Below are 14,087 nucleotides of genomic sequence, written 5' to 3'. Positions count from 1 at the left end.
TCCATAGATCTAAAAGAAGGACTGTTATTGATGGAGAAGTAATACGATTATAGGCAGCTCAGTATCTTTTCTGTGTTCTATAAAATGCTGTGCATGTTTCATATGCAGTGTTGCAGTTGGGGAAAGGGATAGGGGAATTAACTGGGTTGGTTTTATACCCATCTATAAAACCAGTGATGATGATCTAATAACAAAGAAAAGGAATGTTGGCCTGGATGAATGTGCTGGAAACACCCAGACTTGGGCCAGGTCTAAACTATAACAGTTAAGTTGATCCAGCTCAAAAATCCACACTGCTCATAGTTCCAGCACCTTAACTTTTGGTGTAGCTAGCGCTAGGTCGACAGAAGGATTCTTCTGTCTACCACCACTTGGGGAGGGGATTAACCCCCTCCTGTCCGCATCAATAGTCCCCAAACAGCCTCTAATTACCTCCCACACAGCCCTAGTGTTTCAGAGCAACCTGACCTTGTACCTCCCTAGCTGTTATTCATGGATTATTTACAGAGTGCAGATTGCTCCTGATGACTTCTCCCTGCCTACCTGTTCTATAAAAGCTCCATTTTTTTTTCCCCTGGGGAGCTGTACCAGCTTAAATCCAGAAGTAATCTCTTATTAACCCTTTATAGTGGGACAAGTAAGGATTTGATTTAGTTTTGGGGTAGATTCACTGCAGTTCTCCACCACCCACTCCAACACATGTGCACTTGCCCTGTACCTGATGTTCGCCTCCCCTAGAGGCACCTACACACGTGTACAGCTTGCATACACCTGCATTGTTATCCTCCACCTTTGTATGATCACAAAACTGCTGCCCCCATGGGCTTGGAACAAGGCCCTGTGAGTTCCCATGGCAAGAAGCAATTCTTAGTACATGAGATGTACCCCGTGCAGAGGGCCACCACAAAATCTATGCATCACTTGGTTGTACAGTGCTGAGCCTCTACATGGGGTGAATCTTATCCACTCTGAATAAACTGCTGGTTGGGTTTGAAGTGAGTTTGGGAAGTTTTGCTTGGTATGTCCCCCTCCCTTACAAATGGCATTTCAGAGCTATCTGCTGTCAGCATTTGTTCTGCAAAATTCCTCCCACCCCGAGTAATCCCAGCAGGAGAGAACCCCAGGCCTGAGACCCCTCCACTAAGAATTGCTGTTGGCATTTGTGGCAAGAGAAGCAGTTGGCCCCTTCTTACTCAACATCTCTGCACCTCACTTGCCTTTGAGTCACAGCCGCTTGCTTTGCTGACACAAACAGGTTTTACTCCTGGGGAGCCAATACAGCTATGGGAGAGCAGGCCTGACTCTTTTTTGCCTGGTAAAACAGCAGCAAGATGTGTCAGCAAGATGGAGGAGATGTTGCTGAGAAATAACAAAGGTAGCACTTCCATGAGGTGTATCAGTTGCTTTCCTGATTCTAAGCGTACTTTGCACCTTACTTATTTGAATTAACTGTTAAACATCAGATATAGTCCTAGAGAAGAATGAAATATGAAGCGTAGGGCATGGACGTATAGCTCCCATTGACTTTAGTGGCTTTTGGTTTGGGCTCATAATGTGTCTGAGTTCTACTCACATGAGTAGTTCTTCCCTCTACATGAGGGGAGAAATATGCCCATGCGCCCTACGTTATGGAAGAAGTATCCCTATCATTCATGTATCCTCAGCCAGCTGCCAGTTCTTTGCCCTGATTGCACTGTGAAGGTACTTCCCACATCCTCCCTTTCCACAAAGCCAATCAAATAGTTTATGAAGTTGGTGCATTGTCATTCTGGGTGGATCTGCTTGGGTCTCATAAGTGAATAATGCAGCCAGTGGAACTCTTAGAGCTGAATGGGGAGCCCCTCTGTGACCTCCTGTCTGTCTCCTCTTAACTAGGTGTGTGGGGGAGAGAGAAAGAGGGGTCAGGCAGCAGCAGGAGAGAAGAGGAGGTGGTGTCAGGGTGCAGACTGATAGTGATTCTTAATTGGCCATCTGAAGCAAATTCCTATTAGGCAAAGTCACTTCCTGCAGCACTGTAGCTGTCTTGCTACAAGTGGGTGACACCTGCCATTCTAGTAGAAGCTGACCTATTAGGAAGGCTATAGGAATATCTGGGGGGTATATACTGTAGCTCAGCGTGTACAGTAAAGTTTCATTTTCCCCAAGCTATCACATGTGTAGGGCAGGACTTGGTTGCTTTTGAGTGAGAGCTGCTTCTTGGCCACATTTGGGGACTGTAAATATTCCTTGCAGCGCTAAACAGTCAAGCCAGCCTCCCACATACGTGTGTGTGGTGTGTACATGTGCGCCAGCTCATTCAAACTACCACTTAAATTCACTTAGGCTATGGCTACACAGCAGCACCGATGCAGCTGTGCCACTGTAGTGCTTCTAGTGCAGATGCTCTCCCTCCAACACAGCAGTGTCCACACTGGTGCTTAGGTCAGTGTAACCTACATCGCTCGGGGGATGGCTTATTTGCACCCCTGAGTGACATAAGTTATATCGACCTAAGATGTAGTATAGCCGTAGTATCAGTGGGGAGTACGGCTTACCTCAGGGCTTGAAAACGCCACTTGCCAACTTCCCCTAACGAGTTAAAGTCTGGGTGGAGAGTACCTAAGCTATCAATTTCTGAAGACGCTAAGCTTTTGTCTTTTCAAAAAATTAACCTTTCAATCCTCAAGTTTACAAAGAAAACGTTCCAAAGGTGCCACGTTGCCTGCAGACAGGTCATTCCAGAGTCTCCCTGCTGTCAGAGCTAAACCTATGCAGCAAGAGCAGGAAGTGCACTCTGGTCAGTTTCATGGCAGCCATTCAGAATCTTGCAGGCCGCTGTGAAACTGATCAGAACCAAGTTCCTTGTAATCCTGCAGCTTGACAAGCTCTGAGCAGCAGCAGAGGCAGGTGCTATTCATAACAGAGGAGGATCCAAAAGTGTGGAGGCTGGGAGAGGGTAGGGCCTGGTCTACACCTGCAAATTAGATCGACCTAGTTACATTGCTCAGGGTTGTGAACATTTGCACAGCCTGTACAATATAGTTCAGGCGATCTAACCCCCTCACTGTAGATGCAGCTAGATCCAGGGAAGAATTCTTCCATCAGCCTCGCTACCGTCTCTCAGCGAGGTGGGTTAGCTACAGCAATGGAAAAACCCCTTCCGTCGATGCTGTAGCATAGACGCTTTCTGCAGCAAGAGCTGCCACACTGTAGCTGTGCTGCCGTAGCCACTGTAGTGTAGACGCACCCTTCGACTCTCCGAGAATCCCCACTCACGGCATCTGGGAGCCTGGGCAGGAGGAAGGTCAGCAGAGCCGCAGGCACAAGCCTCACCCCCACCACTTGCAGAGCTGTCAGGACACCGTAGGGCAGGTTCCTAGTGATTTGTCACGCCCTGGTTTACCACCGTCTGAAATAATAACCCTTTGTCTGCCTTTAGCAAAAGGATGGCTCGGGGGCTAGGGCACTAGCGTAGGTCTTGGAGACCAGGGATCAACTCCCTGCTCCGCCGCAGACTTCCTGTGTGACCTTGGGGATGTCACTTCACTGTGTCTCTGTGCCTCAGCTCCCCATCTGTATAATGGGGATAATAGCACTGCCCTATCTCACGGGGATGGTATGAGGATAAATACATTAAAAGATTGGCAAGCACTTTGAGATCTGCCGATGAAACCTGCTATTATCCTTATTTAGCACCTTCCATCTGAGAATCACAGGGTGTTCTACTAACATGTTAACCTCATAACACCCTGGGGAGGAGGGCTATTTGACAGAGGGGAAACTGAGGAACAGAGAGGGGGCAGTGACTTGCCCAAGGTCACACAATGAGTCAGTGGCAGGATTAGAAATAGAACCACTGACTCTCCTGAATTCATTTGCCACAAACCCATGCTGTTTACCCACTGAACTCTAAACCTATGTGATCTAAGCCCTAGAGATACCTCTGTCACTTCCACTGCGAGCCTGAGCTGTTGCAGGAACAGAGGCTTTTGTAGCTGGTGAATAAATAGCCATGAGTTTCTCTGATGAATGGGGAATTTCTGCAAAGCGATACCCAGAATTGTGTGGGGCTTGTGGGTTACTTGACTGTCACATTCGGTAGCTCTGCAAACATCCATGACTTAGCATTTTAGGATTTCTGAGGGTGGGAGGAGGTGAGTGGATGAGCACGTGAATGAGGGGGTGGGGGAATGACTCGGCTGCAGGGGGTGGGTGGGGCAGAGGGGAAGGACATGTATGAAAACAGTCAGGACGTCTTTCATCCAGAAGAGCTGCAAAGTGAAACCCTGGGGAAGCTTACTGGGAGCGAGGACTAAATGGAGGGCCGCTCTGCGAGGGCTTGAACTCCTCCAGGGGCAGTGAGGTTCTTCCCGCTCCCCAAGGTAAGAGAGAACATTGGGCTCAATGTGGAGAGCTGGGGATCAATTTGTAGAGGCAGCCTCTCGGCTTGGAGCTTGCTCCTGTTCTCCCAAGATGTGTGCTCTGCTCTGCTCTGCTTGTTGTTCGCACAGCATGGAGGGAGGTGAAGGTTATTTGGGGGCAGAAAATCCAGCCAGGTCCTTTGTATATGCTGTGTTCTCCCTTCACTGTGTCCTCCCCGGTGCCATCCTCTAACCCTTGTTGTGAGCAGACTGGAGTCGTTTGGTACAAGAATGTATATCTTTAATGTGGGCTCCTCAGCCAGGGCCCTGTGCTGCAAGCTCAGCCCTGAGCAAACTTCCAACCCACGTACAAGGCCTTCTAATGGAGTTGCTCGCCCCACTGTCGTGGTGCCTGCAGGAAGAGGTCTGAGGCCCAGAAATTGATTTGACCTCCCCCTTAGGAGAACATCCTTTTTCTTGCAAGGGTTCTGAGCCAGCAGCCAAACAACATGGTGAGGGGGGGGGGAGGAGTGACTCCAGGAAGCACAGAGGGGGAACGGAGCCAGGGGATCCATTACAGGATAATAACTGAGTGGAACATTTCTGGCTGTTGTCAAGCAGGAGGGCATTAGCTTTCACTAAGAGGGACAGCTAAGTGCAGGGTCCTAAAGATGGGCCCAGCATGATCGGACGATGGGACTCGGATATCCAAGGGAGTGTGAGCAGATGGGCTTCTGGGAAGAGCCAGGCGTAGGCATTGATGAGTTCACCTGGATGGCCTTTGAGGCTGTGATCTAGGCATCCAGTTCAAAAGCATTGTGTGCTCTGAAACACGAGGGACCACTTCCAAGCATCCAGCATGGTGCCAAGCTCAGGACCCTGAGGGTATGTCTACACTGCAATAAAACACCTGCAGCTGACCCACATCGGCTGGCTTGGGCTTGCCGAGCTCAGGCTGCGGGGCTGTACATTTGCAGTGTAGACATTCAGGCTTGGGCGGGAGCCTGGGCTCTGGGACCCTCCCCCATTGAGAAGATGGCATGGCCCCGCTGACGTGGGCCAGCCACTGCTGTTTAATTGAAGTGTAGATGTACCCCTAGAAGCCAAAGTCAGTCCCCAAACTGAGCTGTGGGGAGGTGTCTCGTGGGGGCCGCAGAGTTCAATGTTGAGTCTGTTCTTATTTAACGTTTCATGTAACACTTTTCATCTCCTAAGCACTGTATGCACCAATCTGAATGCTAGCCGCCTCCTGAGAGGCAGGAATAAGTGTTATTCTCTCGCTCTTAGAGGTCGGGAAACTGATCAACAAAGAGATTAAGGGTCTGGCTTTCAGAAGTGCTGAGCACCCACAGCTCCAGATGAGCTCGATGGGAGCTGCAGGTGATTAGCACCTCTGAAAAATCAGGTGACTTGCCCAAGGTGCCACAGTGCTTCAGTAGCAGAAGAATTCAGCAGTTCCTGGCTCCCAGTGCTGTGCCTTGATCTGGAGGCCACTGTGCTTTTCTTTCAAGCTAGAGATCTGGGAGGCAGTACATGTCTATTAAAGGGGCAGCTGATGCTAAATTAGGAGGCGCTTGGAACACTGCGGATGATGGACACAATTGTGTAATGGGGTAGAGAGCTGCATGCCCCAATGCACAGAGCTGCAGCTTGGCTAGTAATGCCTGGAGGTGATGCCCAATCTCTTTGTGGTTCTGGTGCAGGCACCCGTGGGATACTGCGCTTAGTGTTATCCCAGGCTGGAGAGGCGCTAGCTTCTCTCTGTACAGCCCTAGTGAGATCAGGCGTGGAATCATTTCTGGGCCCCTAGAGCTAGAAAACTGCCAGGTACAGAACATGAGAGGGAGTTAGAAGATGGGTGATAAAGGTTCTGCTCCTCGGGAGGAAAGAACTGAGGGCAAACAGCTTGGCTCAATGCCTGCTGTGCCCAAGGGGCAGCAGGTTTGTTTAGAGGCCCAGGAAGGTAGAACTAAGGGTAATGGAATAAAACCTAGCAGAAGGAAGTGTAGGCTGGATGTCTGTAGTATTCCTAATGCTGACATCTCTGCAGCTGTGTAGCAATCTGAGCAGGGAAAGGGTGGAAATCCTTCAGTTTTAACAAACAAACTGAATGGGGGAATAGACTATAGGTAGCCCTCCTTCCCTGGGCCTAGGGGTATTTGCTAGACGGACCGAACAGGTGTTTTATCTGGATCTGTAATTCTACCCCTCACATCCACATACCGTACTTCTCATGATGCAGATACCAGGGCTGGATCTGGCTTACTGTAGTTTGTCCCACTTGAATTCAGTGAAGTCGTGCTCCAGTGGATTTACTCACACCAGGCCTGCGCCTGGCTCAAGGCGTTCACCAACTGGGCTGGAATGCTCTGCCCCCTGCCATCCAGGGGTGGCAGCCAGCTACTCGCTGCTGTGCCCACTGGTCTTTGGAGGGCTGGTGGAGCACAGCTTTGTTTCTGTGCTCTGGGATTCCTCGGGATGCCGGTGTGATGACGTAAGAAAGGGCAGGGTGCCGGGATGAAATTCCATCCCGCCTCTTGTTCACAGGTCTGTGGCAAGATTAAAGTGACAGGAATAGAGGGTAAACAAGCCACCAGGCTGGAGGTGGTTTTCCCCTCCCCCCTGGATCCTTGTACTTCTCCATTTCAGACTGTGGCAGACTATATATAACCCAGGAGCTGGTTGGAGGGGGATGGTCTCGCCTTGTGGGCTCTGGCCCTGCTGATATCTGGGCTTGTCTCTCTCGCAAGCTGGCCTGTTTGGGGCGTACAGCTCCCTACTCCCTTGGCTTAATGTGGCCAGGGAACAGCAGCAGTGATCTCATTGCAATCGAAGGCATGTTCCCTCCAACGTTTCAGTGATGTCCATCCAAACCCCATGTTATGCGGCCTGGACCAGTGCAGCATTTCCTGCCCCGTTACTGCTGGTCACCCTGGTGTGCAAGTGCTCAGGCACTCCCCTGTGTCATCAGTTCCTTTTGCTCCTTGAGCCATCGAGAGAGGTCACCGTCCCTCACGGGCGAGGTGAAGGAGCTGAATGATGCCGCGGAATGAATCAGACAGGAGCAGAAAGGAGAGAGCTTGGGGCATGGCCTAGCACATGGGTTCTCAGCCTGGGGGCTGCAAGCTTCCCCCGCTTCCCTTTCCTTATTACCACATGGGAAGGAGATCTCCGCTAGATCTTACTTAGCCTGGGTGTCGTCTTGGTATGGAATAGCAGCTCATGCTATGGAAAATAACCCCTTGGAATAGCACTTAGCACAGGAGGCTGACACAAGATATCTGAGATGCCTTTGCTGTGCCTGAGACTCTTCATCTGTAAAGGGGGGGGGGAGAGGTACTGCCACATGGTGAGGGGGGTGATGCTTCACTAAGGGTCGGAGGGCCCCGCGAGACACTCGGAGAGAGGACGTGCTAGAGAGAAACAGCATTTGTTCTGTTGGCACATGCAGGCTCAGGTGTGGGCCATGCTAGGAAAGGCAGGTAGCCAGCTGGAAACTCCTGTGGGGTGTGGACCCGGCTAGGTAGTAGTTTTAACAGCTTTTTGGAGTCCGGCAGTGGCTTTCTAACAGGATTCATTGTCCGAAAGCTCCTGAAGCCAAGGAGCCCTGGCACTGAATCATCCCGCTCCTGGACAGACAGCAGGGAGTGTTCGGTGTGTGAGAAATTTGATTGGTTCCTACAAGCTGAGGGCAAGACGCAGAGGAAAAGCTGAGCAGCAGAAACTCTGTTTGGAGAAGACTGGACTGACGTGAGTGAGTGCAGGGGACACTGCCCTGCCAGCTCTTCCCCATTCCTTCACCCTCCCCCACCAGCAGTAAAAGACCAAGCACCTTCATAAAAGATTCTCGGCTTATCTCTTGCTTGCAGGGTATATTTTTCTGCCCTGTTATTGGAAACCCAGATAAAGATGTCAGGAAGCAGCTTTTCTGTTGCATAGTAATGAAGTTCTCGTTGACGCTCAGTATCTGCAGGTATCCTCTTCTAGAGAGAATGCAGACAGCTTTTCTGATTGTTGCAGCTGTTGGGTGAAATGATCAGACACAGATCAAAGCGCCATGGGACCCTTTGACCCTCGCTCTCAAAGCTTCAGGGCAGGGAGATTTATTTAGACTTTGGAGTTACTTCCTTTCAGAACACCCAGTAACAATTGCATAGAAAGCAAAGCACCTGTTTGATGTGGGATATCATCTCTGGGGATCTGATGTATTACGCAGATAATGTTTGAGAGCTGAAACAGAGTACTCAGTGGGGGCTTGTCCATACTAGGGGCAAATGGTTGTTTTGTTTAAAATTGTGGTAGCTAACACTCCTAGTGCAGGGAGACAAGGTGGCTAAGGTAATATCTTTTATTGACCCAGTTTCTGCTAGTGAATGAGACAAGCTTTCAAGCACCAGAGAGCTCTTCTTCAGGCTCTGTGGCACTCTAAAGCTTGTCTCTTTCACGAATTGATGTTGATCCAATAAAAGATATTACTCCACACACCTCGTCTCTCATGTTCTGGGACCAACACGGCTACAACATTGCAAACAATCCTAGCGTAGCCAGGACAAGGCGTAGTTCATCATGTAACAACTAATGTGTTAAGCTATTATGTTTTAAAGAAACACCTTTTTTCTAGGGCTGTCGATTAATCGCAGTTAACTTGCGATTAACTCACAAAAATTAATCGCAATTTAAAATATTAATCGTGATTTAAAAAATCATGATTAATTGCACTGTTAAACAATAGAATACCAATTGAAATTTATTAAATATTTTTGGATGTGTTTCTACCTTTTCAAATATATTGATTTCTATTACAACACAGAATACAAAGTGTACAGTGCTCACTTTACATTATTTTCATTACAAATATTTGCACTGTAAAAATGATAAAAGAAATAGTATTTTTCAATTCACCTCATACAAGTACTGTAGTGCAATCTCTATCGTGAAAGTGTAACTTACAAATGCAGGGTTTTTTTGTTACATAATTGCACTCAAAACCAAACAATGTAAATCTTTAGAGCCTACAAAAGTCCACTCAGTCCTACTTCTTGTTCAGCCAATCCCTAAGACAAACAAGTTTATTCACATTTACAGGAGACCATGCTGCCTGCTTGTTATTTACAATGTCACCTGAAAGTGAGAACAGACATTCGCATGGCACTTTGTAGCAGCATTGCAAGGTATTTACGTGCCAGATATGCTAAACATTCGTATGCCCCTTCATGCTTCAGCCACCATTCCAGAGGACATGCTTCCATGCTGATGATGCTCATTTAAAAAAATAATGCCTTAATTAAATTTGTGACTGAACTCCTTGGGGGGAGAATTGTATGTCTCCTGTTCTGTTTTACCCACATTCTGCCATATATTTCATGTTCTAGCAGTCTCGGATGATGACCCAGCACATGTTTGTTTTAAGAACATTTTCACAGCAGATTTGACAAAACTCAAAGAAGGTACCAATGTGAGATTTCTAAAAATAGCTACAGCATCGAGCCAAAGTTTAAGAATCTGAAGTGCCGTCCAAACTCTGAGAGGGATGGGATGTGGAGCATGATTTCAGAAGTCTTAAAAAGAGCAATTCTCAGATGCGGAAACTACAGAACCTGAACCACCAAAAAAGAAAATCAACCTTCTGCTGGTGGCATCTGACTCAGATGATGAAAATAAACATGCATCAGTCTGCACTGCTTTGGATCGTTATCGAGCAGAACCTGTCATCAGCATGGACGTATGTCCTCTGGAATGGTGGTTGAAGCATGAAGGGACATACGAATCTTTAGTGCATCTGGCACGTAAATATCTTGCAACGCCGACTACAACAGTGCCATGCGAACGCCTGTTCTCATTTTCAGGTGACATTGTAAACAAGAAGCGGGCGGCATTATCGCCTGCAAATTGTAACCAAACTTATTTGTCTGATTGGCTGAAGTTAAAACTGAGTGGACTTGTAGGCTCTAAAGTTTTACATTGTTATTTTTGAATGCAGTTATTTTTTTGTACATAATTCTACATTTGTTAGTTCAACTTTCACGATAAAGAGGTTGCACTACAGTACTTGTATTAGGTGAATTAAAAAGTACTAGTGTGTTTTGTTTTTGTTTTTTTTTACAGTGCAAGTATTTGTAATCAAAAATATAAAGTGAGCATTGTACACTTTGTATTCTGTGTTATAATTAAAATCAATATATTTGAAAATCAATTGCGCAATTAATTTTTGTAATCGCTTGATAGCCCTACTTTTTTCCTAGGTTGGACAAGCCAGAGAGATCAGGGAGGCTCCAGTGCTTAAAGAGACCTAGATGTGATAGTGGATGGGAAATTAGACTGATATTTGCAATGTGATCTGAATGAAAAAAAACCTATGACATTTTGAGCCCTGAGTGTAAAGCTGCCATGTCCCATATCAGGGAGGTGACAGTCAATCTCTGTATGGCTCTGGGATATTGTATTTATTCTAGGCACCTCCTTACCATAAAGATATTGACGTACTGGAAGGAGTTCAGAGAAGGGCAGTGAAAATGATAAGGGGGCTGGAGGGACTTGCTTACCAGAAAAGTTAGGCTACATCTACGCTACAGGGGGGGTCGATTTAAGATACGCAAATTCAGCTACATGAATAGCGTAGCGGAATTCGACGTATCGCAGCCGACTTACCCCACTGTAGGGACGGCGGCAAAATCGACCTCTGCGGCTTCCTGTCGACGGCGCTTACTCCCACCTCCGCTGGTGGAGTAAGAGCGTTGATTCGGGGATTGATTGTCGCGTCCTGACAGGACGCAATAAATCTATCCCCGAGAGGTCGATTTCTACCCGCCGATTCAGGCGGGTAGTGTAGACCTAGCCTAAGAAAAGCTAAATGTGTGCAGCTTGGCTTGGGGACAGCAAAGGGGGATGGGATAAATCTACAGCTGTTGGAAGGGTGGGGAAAGCATTATTTAAGTATGGGACATGGGGCTAGAACTAGCAGTAATGGGATGAAATTAAGAAAAGGAAAATGTAGGTGGTTGGGAGACATTTCCTGTTCTAAGAGGTGGTAGAACCAGCCTGGAGAAGGGATGACCGCGTCATGGACTGGGATTTTGTTTAAACTAGCCACTACAGAAAATCCCATAAGGACCAATCCTGCATTGGCAGGAAGACCTGGGTGATCTAGCCAATCCTTGCCTGAGTAGGACTTGTTTTGTTCCCAGCATCCCAGGTGTGTATAGTGCTGCTTAGTTAATGATCTCACAAAAGGTAGGGCCCCAGTTCAGGAAAGCACTTGAGCACATGCTCGAGTCCATCTTGAATCAGGTGAGCATTTAACTTTAAGCATGTGCTTAAGTCCCAGTCACTTGAATGGGCCATGCTTAAGGTTAAGCATGTACTTAAGAGCATTCCTGGATGGGGATGCTTTCCTTGATTTGGGACCTTGGGGTGGGAGGTGCTGCCCAGATGACAAGGCTTTCCACAGGAAGCAGGTGGCCTAGGGGGCCGCGGGGCTGTACGGTGCCTCTCCCTGTGCTCTCCAGGCTGTGTCCTGCCTTAGCATCATGGCCGGGGCTTTCCATGGGGAGCAAGGGTACTGGGATATGCCAGGGCAGGACACAGCCCAGAGAACACTGGGAGAGGTACTGTGCTGCCCCAGCTCTTCCTAACAGGGCTGCAGCCTTGTGAACCCACCTATGGTTGGGTCTCGGCACGTCCCAGCACTTCCTTCCCTGGCTGCAGTCCTGCAAAACTGCCTTTTGCTCATTGGCAACTGTTGGATAATGGCAACATTTTGCTGCTCACCGAGAGAGCTAATAGGTGGAATCTCCTGTAATAAGCAGTAATCGCGTATGCTTTATTTCTCGGCAGTAATTAATCTCTCGGCATGCTACAAGCCAGCGATGGCTTCCTTGGGTGCAGCTTCCGTTAACATATGTCTTGGTGAACGTCATTTCAGTAGTGATACCACAGGAGGCATTGTACTAGACAGTGATGTCTTAGGCTAGAAAGGCCGGTCTCTCACTTTCTCACACAGTTATTTCCTATAATATGCGTTGCGCGTCTTCTGATCAAGCTTCACGTTTGGCTGTGGATGAAATCTCAGAGCAAGGATGTGGCATCTGAAACTCCCGTGTGCATGCACAAGGAGTAGATTTGTCTCCATTCCCAGGAGATTCGCTGCCTGTCACTAGGCCTGGCTGCTGTCTTTTGGGGGGCTGTTGGCTCTTGTTTTGACCAGTTGTACTGATCCTTCTGCCAGTTCCTGAGCGACATTTGGCATCTCTTGCCTCCCTGCTCTAGAGGCCAGGCTGCATTGCTCCATTCAGCGCTTTAGGGAGGAATGGATAGGATATGCAGCCCTTGGTGTTTTATGGTGCCATAAAATGCCCAGGTTGCCAGGAGATCCCTTTTCCCCACCACGGGTAACGTAAGACCCAGTAGGGCTGTGTTAGGAAGCCTGGCAGAGGTGAGTAGGATTACGAGGAGAGAGTGACTTTCTCACCAGACTGTCAAACTGTACTGCTTTCTCTAATGTGGTGAGCAAGCCCAGCGCTGGGCACGAGGGAAGAGAGGCAAAGCGGGGTCTGAGCTCTGCCCCAAGGCAGGGTGTTTGCATGCAGGCCATCACTGTACTTGTGTGAGGTGTAGTGGGTGCAGGGAAGAGTTGCAGGGAGCTCTGAGGGAAAGGAACCCTTTGAGTGACACATGGCGCTGGCACAGAAATCCAGCGTGACCTGGCTACAAGGGAGAGGTCACCCTGTGCTCATTACCTGCTCTCCCTGAGGGCTGGGCACCCATGGGCCCATTGAGCAGGTACTTCATATTCCATGCTTAAGGAACAAGCCTGGCAGAGCAAGAGGAGGGAGCTCTGAGGTTCCTTTGTACATGATCCCCAGCTCAGGCTTGAGGTATATACTGCTGGGAGCAGAGCCATCCATGGGCAGCAGCCTCTTGGTGCCCAGCCTGCCTTGTAGTGGGTTGGTGATCTCTGAGGGCGAGACCCCTCCCTGCAGGCCAATGGAAAGGGCCTGTGTTTGGAGGCAGGAGTTCTTCCGCCTGTCTGGTATCCTGGCTCTGACGGACCAGTGCTGGGTGCATCAGAGAAAGGCGCCAAAGTTTCATGATGCACTGCACTGTTATGCCCCCTTTGGGGTTGAGGAGCAAGTGGCCCCCTAACCTCACCTGTCGAGGCCTTGGAGCCTGGTCCCTGGTGTTCTCTCCATGTTAGTGTCGCTCGTTGGCAGGGGGGCAAAGCTTCTCCTTCCAATGAGCATAGTTCGAAGTTTGGGTCAAGTCCAACTGCACCTTTGACCTCTTTCTGTCTTTCCATGGGCACCCTTTCGAGTGACAGGCCCGGGGCCTGCACGTCTCTCGGGGTGGAATCCTGCCATTCACCCTACTTTTCGATTGGATCTCCAGGCTACACACCTCTGTGTACCAACCCGGAGTCCTCAGCAGCACCAGCTGGGTGTGGCACCTGCAAGAGACTTCCCTTTGGGAGCCGTAACCTGTCATTCAATGAGAGACACGGAACAGCCTCTTCAAAACAAAGTGTCATTCAGTGATCCATATGACCATAGCACTCAGGGAACAAAGGGTTAACACAACCATCCGCCAGCACCCTTGGGTCTTGCCTAAAGCTTAGCATTCCCTCAAAGCTTAGGCCTGCTGGGGAACGGGGTTCAGGCTGCTTCCCTGAACATGCCGCCTCTGAGTCCCCACTCCCCGGTCTCCCACTGAGCTTCAGGGGGTGTCTTTTTACAACCAGGCAGGCCCCTTTGT

The 14,087-nt window shown here is 48.9% G+C and overlaps 1 protein-coding gene across 3 annotated transcripts in view; it reads left to right on the top strand.

Annotated features, from left to right (window-relative positions):
- Nucleotides 1–14,087, top strand: part of TMEM63B (transmembrane protein 63B) — a 91,815-nt gene that overhangs the window by 17,556 nt on the left and 60,172 nt on the right. The window contains exon 1 of one of the 3 annotated variants that reach the window (XM_054021935.1): nt 4,245–4,361. The exons of the other annotated variants lie outside the window; for them this stretch is intronic. The gene's annotated coding sequence lies outside the window, so the exon portion shown is untranslated. Of the gene's footprint in view, nt 1–4,244; nt 4,362–14,087 lie in introns of those variants that run through there. 3 annotated transcript variants of the gene reach the window in all.

This window comes from Malaclemys terrapin, chromosome 3 (genome assembly GCF_027887155.1).
Source record: "Malaclemys terrapin pileata isolate rMalTer1 chromosome 3, rMalTer1.hap1, whole genome shotgun sequence".
Classification (NCBI taxonomy): domain Eukaryota; kingdom Metazoa; phylum Chordata; order Testudines; family Emydidae; genus Malaclemys; species Malaclemys terrapin.
The sequence above is the reverse complement of the archived record's forward strand: the minus strand, read 5'-3'. Positions and strand labels throughout refer to the sequence as shown.